The sequence below is a fragment of the Xyrauchen texanus genome, chromosome 4 (genome assembly GCF_025860055.1).
Source record: "Xyrauchen texanus isolate HMW12.3.18 chromosome 4, RBS_HiC_50CHRs, whole genome shotgun sequence".
Lineage (NCBI taxonomy): Eukaryota > Metazoa > Chordata > Actinopteri > Cypriniformes > Catostomidae > Xyrauchen > Xyrauchen texanus.
The window spans coordinates 39338286-39349383 of NC_068279.1; the positions used below are offsets into that span (position 1 = coordinate 39338286).

At 39.7% G+C, this 11098-nt stretch overlaps 1 pseudogene; it reads right to left on the reverse strand.

Annotated features, from left to right (window-relative positions):
• Positions 1-4471: 4471 nt before the first annotated feature.
• LOC127641366 (volume-regulated anion channel subunit LRRC8A-like) lies at positions 4472-10429 on the reverse strand (annotated as a pseudogene).
• Between the last annotated feature and the right edge of the window lie 669 nt (positions 10430-11098).

The window sequence follows — 11098 nt, forward strand, 5'->3', positions numbered from 1 at the left end:
ATTAGACAATTAACAGTCATGGTAAAATCAAAACAAATCAGCCTAGACTATAGAAAAAAGAATTGTGGACCTCACCAAGTCTGGTTCATCCTTAGGAGCAATTTGCAAACACATTGAATGTACCTCGTTCATCTGCACAAACAGTAGTATGCAAGTATAAACACCATGGGACCACGCAGCCATCATACCGCTCAGGAAGGAGACACATTCTGTCTCCTAGAGATGAACATTGGGACGAAAAGTGTAAAGCAATCCCAGAACAACAGCAAAGGACCTGATGAAGATGCTGGAGGAAAGGTAGACAAGTATCTATATCCACAGTAAAACAAGTCCTATATCGACTTGACCTGAAAGGCTGCTCAGCAAGGTAGAAGCCACTGCTCCAAAACCACCATAAAAAACAGACTACAGCTTGCAAAATCTGGTCCAATGAAACAAAAATGTAATTGTCTGGCCATAATGACCATCTTTATGTTTGGAGGAAAAAGGGTGAGGCTTGCAAGCCAAAGAACACCATCCCAACCGTGAAGCATGGGGGTGGCAGCATCATGTTGTGGGGGTGCTTTGCTGCAGGTGCACTTCACAAAATAGATGGCATCATGAGGAAGGAAAATCATGTGGATATATTAAAGCAATATCTCAATACATCAGCCAGGAAGTTAAAGCTCGGTCGCAAAAGGGTCTTCCAAATAGACAATGACCCCAAGCATACCTCAAGTTGTGGCAAAATGGCTTAAGGACAAAAAAGTCAAGGTATTGTAGTGGCCTTCACAAAGCCCTGACCTCAGTCTGTGTGCAGAACTGAAAAAGCGTGTGCGAGTAAGGAGAACTACAAACCTGACTTAGTTACACCAGTTCTGTCTGGAGGAATGGGCCAAAATTTCATCAACTTATTGTGAGAAGCTTGTGGAAGTCTACCAAATTTTGACCAAAGTTAAACAATTTAAAGGCAATGCTACTAAATATTAACAAAGTGTATGCAAACTTCTGACCCACTGGGAATGTGATGAAAGAAATAAATGCTGAAATATATAATTCTCTCTACTATTATTCTGACATATCTTACATTTCACATTCTTAAAATGAAGTAGTGATACTGCCTGACCTAAGACAGGAAATATTTTCTATGATTAAAATGTCAGGAATTGTGAAAAACTGAGATTAAATGTATTTGGCTAAGGTGTATGAAAACGTCTGACTGAAGCTGTAATATATATATATACATATATATATATATATACACACAACAGTTAGTTCCAGTCATTTAATCTGATTGGACGAGAGACGTTCCATGAGTACTGATGATCTCACACCACTTGTGTTTGTGCAGTTCTAAACTAAAGTGTAAGAGCAGTGCAGATGTGTTAAGAGCTATCCACCTTATTTTTTAGTATTTGAGTATTTCCGTAACTGCTGATCTCCTGGGATTTTCATGAAAAACAGTCTCTAGAAGTTTCTCCGAATGGTGCCAACAACATAAACATCCAGTGAGGGGCAGTTCTGTGGACAGAAACACTTTGTTGATGAGAGAGTTCAACAGAGAATGGTCAGACTGGTTCAAACTGACAAAGTGTACGGTAAGTCAGATAACCACTCTGTACAATTGTGGTGAGAAGAATATAATCTCTGATGCTGTTCTGTGTTGTGGGTTGGCGCTGTTTTGGTGGCACGAGGGGGATTGACACGATATTAGGCAGGTGGTTTTAATGTTGTGGCTGATCGGTGTAAGTTGTTGACACAAGCTTAAATGTTTGCATGCTTTCTGTAATTCGTTCATTAATTTGTCTGTTTTTTATAGTCTATAAACAATAATAACGTTCTTCTCCACCTGTTTTTGCTGTATAATTTTGCTCATAAATTAATTGATAATTATTTTTTCCACAGAATTGCAAGTGGGTTTTACAATGGATGTATTTCATTGAAACATAAAGTGCTTTTTGTTTGAGACTGGAGAACCAACAGGTATTTTCACTGTTCCAACCCCAGTCATACAACTTTTTTATTAGTTTCAACTTTTTACATTATACTGTTTGTTAAATGAATGAGTGGTATGTACTGTATGTACCTGTATGTATGTGTGTATTTATAAATATATGTATGTAAATGTGACTTCTTTTCTTTTCTTTTTTTTTTTTTGCATCACCCAGGTACAGGAAAAGGAGGGACCAGTATTTGGGGAAGAAAGTTTGAAGATGAATTCAGTGAACATCTGAAAGTAAGTAATGATGTACAGGCTGTTACAGTTTTTTTTAGTTTTTTTATTCACTTTTAGGTTTATGGTTTATGAACTTGAGACTTTTATCAATGGATTAATGACTTTCACATAGACTACGAGAAGGTGAAATTTGACAGTTAATTATAACCTATAACATATTATTATTATTATAACATATAATAATGATGCCAAGATTTTATGAAAAAGGAGTCTGTTCTCATCCAAAACTGATTGGATCGCTTTAGAAGACATGGATTAATCCATGTCATAAGGATTACTTTTATGCTGCATTTATGTGCTTTTATAAAGCTTCTAAGTTCTGGCCACCATTCACTTGCATTGAATGGACAAACAGAGCTGAAATATTCTTCTAAACATCTTTATTTGTGTTCTGCAGAAGAAACAAAGTCATACACATTTGGGATAGCATGAGGGTGAGAAAATGATGTGAGAATTTTCATTCTTGGGTAAATTATCCCTATAAGCACAGCATTTATTTTTTTTATTTTTTTTATTTCAGATCAGTATATCATCGGACTCACATCTGTGTTTCACATCTCACCAAAACAACAGGCTTAAAATGTGAATGACAGTCATGATCCTGTCCACCTGGTCAGGTTGGGTTTCTGTCTGATGGGACCATTGCATTGTCGTCTCCTGTCTGTCATGTGTTTCGTGTACCTTCTTTGTGTGAGCGCATGGATCCGGTTGTTAGGGACCGCTGTGCACGAGTTACTGCCGTGCGCTCTCTGGTGATGTCACGGTCCTGTCACATTGTCAGGTTGAGTTTTTGTCTGAAAAGGACTGTGGCATCATCGTTCCCTGTTTGTTTTGCATGTTTATGTTTTGCCCTCGTGTGTTTCAGGTACCACTGGCACGTGGAATCAGCATTTCCATGGGAACCTTGATTGTTTCCATGGGAATGCTGATCATGACAGCTGTCAGCTGTGAACGGCACCTGCCCCTTATTTGTTTCCTGCCTATTTAAATCTCCTCGTATTTCATGTCCGAGGCTGGATCATTCAGTGTTGTTGAATGCTTAATATAGTTCACTGTTGACTGAATGCCGTAGAGCTTGTTGTTTGGTGTGTTGTAACTAACCTCACTCTCTCTGCCTAGTTGATCCTGTATCGTGTGTCTGATCAGTCCACTGCTGTTCACTCTGCTGACTCACGACTGTGCAGCAATGCACAGCTCAAATCACATCATCAGGTTCGCCAATGACACGACCATGTTTGGTCTCATCAGCAAGAACGTTGAGTCAGCATACAGAGAGGAGGTGCAACATCTAACGGACTGGTTTAGAGCCAACAACCTGTCTCTGAATGTGGACAAAACAAAAGAGATGGTTGTTGACTTTAGGAGAGCACAGAGTGACCACTCTCCATTGGACATCGACAGCTCTTCTGTGGAGATCGTCAAGAGCACCAAATTCCTTGGTGTTCACCTGGCGGAGAACCTCACCTGGTCCCTCAACACCAGCTCTATTACCAAGAAAGCCCACTCTACTAGTCTCTACTTTCTTCGAAGGCTGAGAAAAGCACATCTCCCACCCCCCATCCTCACTACATTCTACAGAGGGACTATTGAGAGCATCCTGAGCAGCTGCATCACTGCCTGGTTTGGGACTTGCACCGTTTCGGAACGCAAAGCCCTGCAGAGGTTAGAGAGGACAGCTGAGAAGATCATCAGGGTCTCTCTTCCCTCCATCAAGACATTTACATAAAACGCTGCATCCACAAAGCAACCAGCATTGTGGACGACCCCACACACAAACTCTTCACCCTCCTGCCATCTGGCCCTCACGGCCAGACTGTGTAACAGCTTCTTCCCCCAAGCCATCAGACTCCTCAATACTCAAGAGACTGGACTGACACACTCACACATGTCCTGAGTTGCACTAATTATTGTCACTTTATACCTGGCTGCTACCTCAATAACTGCTATGTGCATAGAACACAATCTCATAGTATGTTATGTTTACATTTGGCATTTTTAGAAACTGTCATCTTTTTGCACTACTGTGTACTGGTTGTGTACTGGTTGGCTCTCTCACTGTGTCTATGGTCCTGTTCATTGTACTAGTATAGTAATTTATTGTACTGTACCGTACTTTTTGCACACGTTTGCATGTGCACTTCATGTAGAAATGTTATTTAGTCTGTGTAGTCTCATGTGGTTCTGGGTTTGTCCTATGTTGTTTTATGTAGCACCATGGTCCTGGAGGAACGTTGTCTTGATTCACTGTGTACTTTACTAACTGTATATGGTTAAAATGACAATAAAAACCACTGGACTTGACTTGATGGTTGCCCGCGTGTTGGGCGTGTGATTGCTCTCCAGTTTGCTGTACGCCTGTCCTCGCCCCCCACGAATCACCAGTGGAGGATTCCTCATCTCTGCCCGTGTTCGGGAATACTGCCACCATGATCGTCCATAAACACTAATGAGGGTGTGTCACCCCCATCCCCTCACAGAGGGCACTGTCACAGAGCCGTCAGGACTTTGGAGTTCAGGCCCTTACCAGCAAAACACATTAGCATTGTGATGTGGACACTCTGCTTCAACTGTCCACACTGTCAGGTGCTTCTCAACCCTTCACGGGGTGGGCAGTATGACCAATTATATCACAGTATGTGTAATTTGGTTTCACTGTAATGGTATGGCTTGGTTTATTCTTGCATTAGGCCTACTCTATGTTTCTCTCTTGCTCTCACATGTAAGTAATTTAAAGCAGTCCTGCCCACTGATAACCATGCAAACAGACCTATAGCTGTTGCGGTCATGCATTTCTTTGACCTGCTGACCCTTGAATCAGATGTGAAAGTGAACAGTCAGTCGGATTGTTTCAGTAAACATGTTCAGAGACATCATGGGCACTGCTTGCTACAGATCTGCTCCTGACTACCGCAATGCATACACCTGTCTATGTACACACTCCTCCTTTGCCCACTGATTTAAATATACTTAACTATCTATGGTCGTGTATTGATATCTAAAGCTGAAGGCATCTCTAGGATTGTTTACCCGGCTTTGTCCTTATATGTCAACCCGAAAACTTGCTCATCTATCGACTCTATACTATTTAAATTCTTGTGGAAAAATAAAACTGAGTATGTTAAAAGGAAGACTCTGATAAGAAATACTTTGGAGGGAGGTGTGAATGCTTTGGACTTCAGTACTCTCAATCAGGTTTTCAAGATCGGCTGGATTAAACGCTGCCTGAATGCTGATTCTAGTTTGTTATGGTTTCACATACCTAAATTTATCTTTGAAAAATGTGGGGGGTTACGTTTTTTATTGTCTTGCAATTTTAAATGCAACAAACTTCCGTTCAAGCTTGCTAATTTTCATAAGCAAGCCTTGGAGGCCTGTGAGCTTGCCTTTTGCCACAATTTTTCCCCTCATAGGAGTATTCTATGGAACAATCAGAATGTGCTGCGTGGGAAAAAATCTATCTTTATTAAGGATTGGGTTGACAAAGGTGTTCTTTTTGTTTTGGATTTGTTGAAGAAGGATGGCAGCTTTTATTCCTACAATGAATTTATCAACCTTTTTGGAGTGGATTCCTCACCTAAAGTTTATAACTGGGTTATTAATTCTATTTCACCTAAACTTTTGCATGTGGTTAGGTCAGACTGTAGCTACAGAGCATCCGTTTGTGAATTGCCCGGTTATGTATTGGAGGTTTGGAGCTTTCCAATATCAAATGTAACAATTTTTGGATTAGAAGATTTCTTATTAGGAAGATCAGCTGTCATCCCAAAGCTTTTTTCAAATGGAAATTAAATTATCCTTCTCTTTCTACCATTAATATATGGGCTGGAATTAATAAGTTTCTGTTACTTAACAAGTGGAAAGAGCTTCATTTTAAAATTCTACATAATTACTATCCCTGTAACTCTCTTCTTTCTAAATTTAAGTTGGACATCTCTTCACAGTGCGCATTCTGTAATTCTAATTTGGAAACAATACCGCATTTGTTTTTTGAATGTGATTATGCAAAGAAGTTCTGGAAAAAAGTAGCCTGGCTTATTTTTTCTGCTTATTACAAACTCTTTACTTTTGAGGTTGTGAATGTGTTGTTTTTGATTTGGGACTCCGGATCAAAGGAGATGGATGACAGATTAAAACTGCTTACTTTATGTGGTGAGTTTCATCTTCATAAATGTAAAGTAACTGATTCTAAGCCCAATTTTAGACTTTTTTGTGTTGATTTGAAATTATTTTACTGACTCTCTTTGTTTATCAGCTAATAAGAAAGCTGCTAAAACTTCTTTGTTGCTCAAAGAAATTATGGTTTCAGTATAAATTCCCTCATGCTAGTGTATATATATATATAGATATGTGTGTATATATATATATATATATATATATATATATATAATTTTTTTTTTTTTTAAATTTATGTATTCCCAATGTTATTTACTTCTAATTACTTGTATTAATTTTGTATATTTGTTGTTTCTATGCATGTCTTGTGAATTGTGTTTATTTTTTTAGTGGACTATCCCTTAACTAGCCTATTGCCTTGCTTATTTTGAGTGTAATGTCTTATTTTATTTTATTTTTTTGTGCTTGATACATGTATCCCCTGTGCTTTTTGTTCAATAAAAAAAAAAAAAAAAAGATAGCCCAAAAGCATCTCTTCGACCGGCGGCATCATTGAAGGTCTTCAAAGAAAGTAAGGGACTAATATAGCGTTCCCTTCCTTTTTTTATTTATTTTACTATTTATTTTTATTTATTTATTTATTAACCACCTCGAGTAGTTTCTCATCCGCTTTATTATTATGCGTGGAATTTACAGAGGTTCAGCGCCCCCCTTGTGAAACGAAGAGTCGCCGAGGCGCACTTCAGGCTTACGAGAAGGATCAGCTGGATCTGGGGAGAGAGAAAGTGATAGGGATGGGCCCCTCTCTCGCTCCTCAGCCAGATATATGCGAGAGCCCCACAATGCAAGAGTGTGCGCTGACTCCCGGAAGTAAGCGAGGTGAGCGCGAAGCATTCCGCCCAAAAGCAGATCGCAATGCTCGCACCCGCCCCGCTCCAACGCGAGAGCAGCATGCTCTTCCCCCAAACAAACAAAGCAAAATTGATGCGCGTCCCTCTCGGCAATAGAGCGTAAACAAGGGAACATGCATCGCGTGCTCTGATTCTCAGTCATTCTCTCTCTATTTATATATATATATTTATAGAAAGCAGAGAAAGGAGAAAAGGTTCACTGCGCACTGCCTAACCAAATTCTAACTCCTAGCAGAGGAAAGAAAGTTTGTGACAGGCTTGTGAGACACACACACACAGAATGGGTGTGACAACACGCTGGTGACGCATCTATTTATAACCTGGCCACAGGTGCATCCAATGATCTCACCAGCCGAGGCTATAAGTTCCGGTCAATGTTCATTGACGTGTTACACACATATTCACAGCTGGTCACAATGTAGGATTGTTCCTCACAGCGCAGCATCATAGTGAAGCTTTTTGTAAAGGGAACTAAGAATGAATTGCTGCACATGATGTCTGTGTTGGTTTGGCACTTGATTTACAAAAGGAATTATGCAATCACTCATCGGTGCAAATGCAGCAGTAAAATCTGTGCCACATTTGATTCACATGCCTCAATTCTGATTTTGCTGGCCAGTTCTGACTCACTATGCTGGGACTGTACAGGATCACTCAACTTCTGTGATCTAGACACCTGAATCATCTCTTATCATCCAAAAGTGACCTTGGTAACATCTGCGGTATAACACTCTTCTCCATCATTTGATCATTATTAGATGAATTACTGCCACCATAATCGATAGAAAATGTACACAAACACCTCTTTTATATATGTTTCAGTTTACCACCTGCTTTCCTTGGGCAGGAATAGTGCGTCATTAATTGCACTGAGTAAATCGTTTAGTGAATACAATTATAATGCATAGAAAGAAGACATGTTTGCACAGACAAGAATGACAATGACATAATTTTAACACTCAAGAAGCAGCACTATTTCAGAGCTGATCACGCCTCCTTAAACAAGATTTCAGGTGGCTGGTGAATAAGACTTTTTCCACGCATAAACGAATGAATTCCCATTTGTAATTTTTGTTGAATCCTAAACTTACCCTATTGGCAGTTACAGCAATATAATGAAGGATCTGCAAAGTTCCAATTTCAAATGGGATGTCTGTTAGATTGTTATGGTTCAGATCAAGAAACCTAAGCTTCCGGCAGAAGAAGAGCTGATTTGGCATCTTCTCAATCTTGTTTCCGGTTCAAATAGAGGCGCTCCAGATTGGTCAATGTACCTATCTGGATAGATATATAAGCAATCTGATTGTATCACAGTTTCAGACAAACAAGTCGATGAAGATGCTGAAAACCGATGATCTCCTCAATGGTTTTGATGTTATTGTCTTTAAGATCAATCTCCTGTAAGTTATGCAGGCTGAAGATGGAATATGGTATTTGTTCCAAATCACAGCGGATGAGTTCCAGCTCTGTCAGGTTCACCATCTTCTTCAAGCTGTTAAGCACCATCAACTTGGTGCCTTCGTTGTTGATGGACAGCTTTTGAAGGTGCATTCCAACATCGTTGACCACTTGCGGCAGCTTTGTAAGGTTGCTTTTCAGTCTCAAAACCTTTAGTCTCTTCAGCTCTCGTAAACCATCAATGACAATGTATCGATTGTTTTCAGAACTAAGGTTTCCCGTCAGATGCAGCTCGATTAGGTTCTTTAAGCTGTAGATCCACAGAGGGATCTCCTTTATATCAGTGAATTTAATGTGCAATGATTTCAAGTTCTCTCTCAGACAAGCTAGCGCTGGAGCTTCTATTTTGGCTGGTGTGTGGTAGAGCCACATCTCTCTGAGGTTAGTAAGTTGGGCAATGATAGGTGGTATGGTGACATCAGGGATGAGCTCAGGTTTCAGAATTTCCAGTTCTACCACGTCAAAGACTGTATCTGGAATTCCACTGAGCATGAAGAATTGCAGCTCTAACTTCTCTTGAAAGTTTTTGGTGATCCTCTGCCGAAGCTTGTCCAAAGTCCACTCGTCATCTGGCGAAGTTTGTTCTCACTCACCTCTGAGAGGAAAACTGAAAATCGTTTTGAATAGAGGGGGTCATACTGGTCAATCATATGCAACATGAAGGCAAAGTCATTTTTCACATCTGGGATGTCACTATAGCTACTCTCCTCCCTGACAGACTCAAAAGAGTACTTCTTGAGCGAACGTCGTAGAATCCAGCTGAGGGTGTACATGCAGATCATCCCATACACAATTACTAGGCTGATGTAGAAACATGCTAAGATTTTAAAGAGAGTGGCCAAGGGATGGGCACAATTGTACATCCGATAACCTGTGAGATTCTCAATATCCACACTGCAGTCAACACTGAACTGAATATTGTGGACATAGTAACCTGAATAGCAGATTATAAGGATCAACTTAACTTCTTTGATGATAGTTTGTCGGATGTAGAGACTGTACACTATGTCCTCCTCTTCGACATGAATTTGAAACTTATTAACCTTTTCAAACAATGCCTTAGCCTGTTCACCTTCCTTTTTGTCCAGGGCACCAGTTTCAGAGTGGTCCACAATTCCTTGTTCAAAACGAGACCTGGTTGTTGACAGCATAGAAACACTTGCCTCAACATCCTCATTGAAATATGAAGTCTTCTTTTCGAAGAAGCCATTAATTTTCACCAAAGCTTTGGGGTCACTGTCCTCCACTACTATTTCAGACAGAGCTCGTGTGGTCCATAGTGAGTCAAAACATTTCAAAAGAATAGATACAAAATGTTCCAATTTAGAACTTGTCCAAGGGAATTTGAACCAGAAGTTGCTGCAAGCCAGAAACATGAGAGTATGCAGCAGCACCAAATATGGGAAATACTTTGCAAACCAGTGAAGCTTGTTTTCATAGCACACAGCATCAACATAGTTGTACTGGTGACGATCAAAATCATACTGGATTCCTTGAGGTTAGAGGGTCAAGGGCACAGAAAAAGTTGAATTGAAATACTTTCTACAAGTCTTGTTAACCACCCATTTGCAGGGTAGGCATATCATCTTGTCCTGAAGCGTGCCACCAAATACGGCAATCATCAGCATAATGACTGATAAGTAGTCTGTGAACACGTCCCAGACCATGGCTTTAGTATGCGATATGCAGGTTGCGTATCCACAAAATAGCGCGGCTCAGTTATGGGGATCATGATTTATCTGTGAGATCAATTTAGAAAAAAAAAAAAAAGCAGCTGCACATGATCTAATTTCAGCATGCACCTACATTTGAATCATAATTCAAATCATATGATCTGATCTATATTTACTAATTCAATGCATGAAACAAAAAAAGTGGACTTCTTAAAGGGATGGTTTACCCCAAAATAAAAATTGTGTCATCATTCACCCACTGTCATATTGTTTCAAACCCGTATGACTTTCTTCTGTGAAATACAACAGGAGATGTTAGGCAGAATATTCAGTCACAATCACCATTCACTTTCATTGTAAGGAAAAAGACACAATAAAAGAGAAGGGTGACTGAAGCTAACATTAGGGACTAAAAACGGTTCAAGGAACGAAAACCAAAAACTAACAAACATTTTTGCAGAGCATGAAAACGCTATTTTAAAATGCTGTAAACAGGAACAAAGTGATTTCAATTGTTCTGGAGTGAAAATGTTATTTTAAAATGCTGTTAACCAATTAATCTTCTGCAATATGTTCTGGTGTATCATACATTTTTGGAGCTACACCACTTAATGTTGCCCGAAAAAATTAAACATGTGCTTCGCTCCTGTAGGAAACTGCTGCATCACACATATATTTGCCTAACTGCCTTTTGCCCATGGATCTAGCATTCTGTGAATTACCACCTT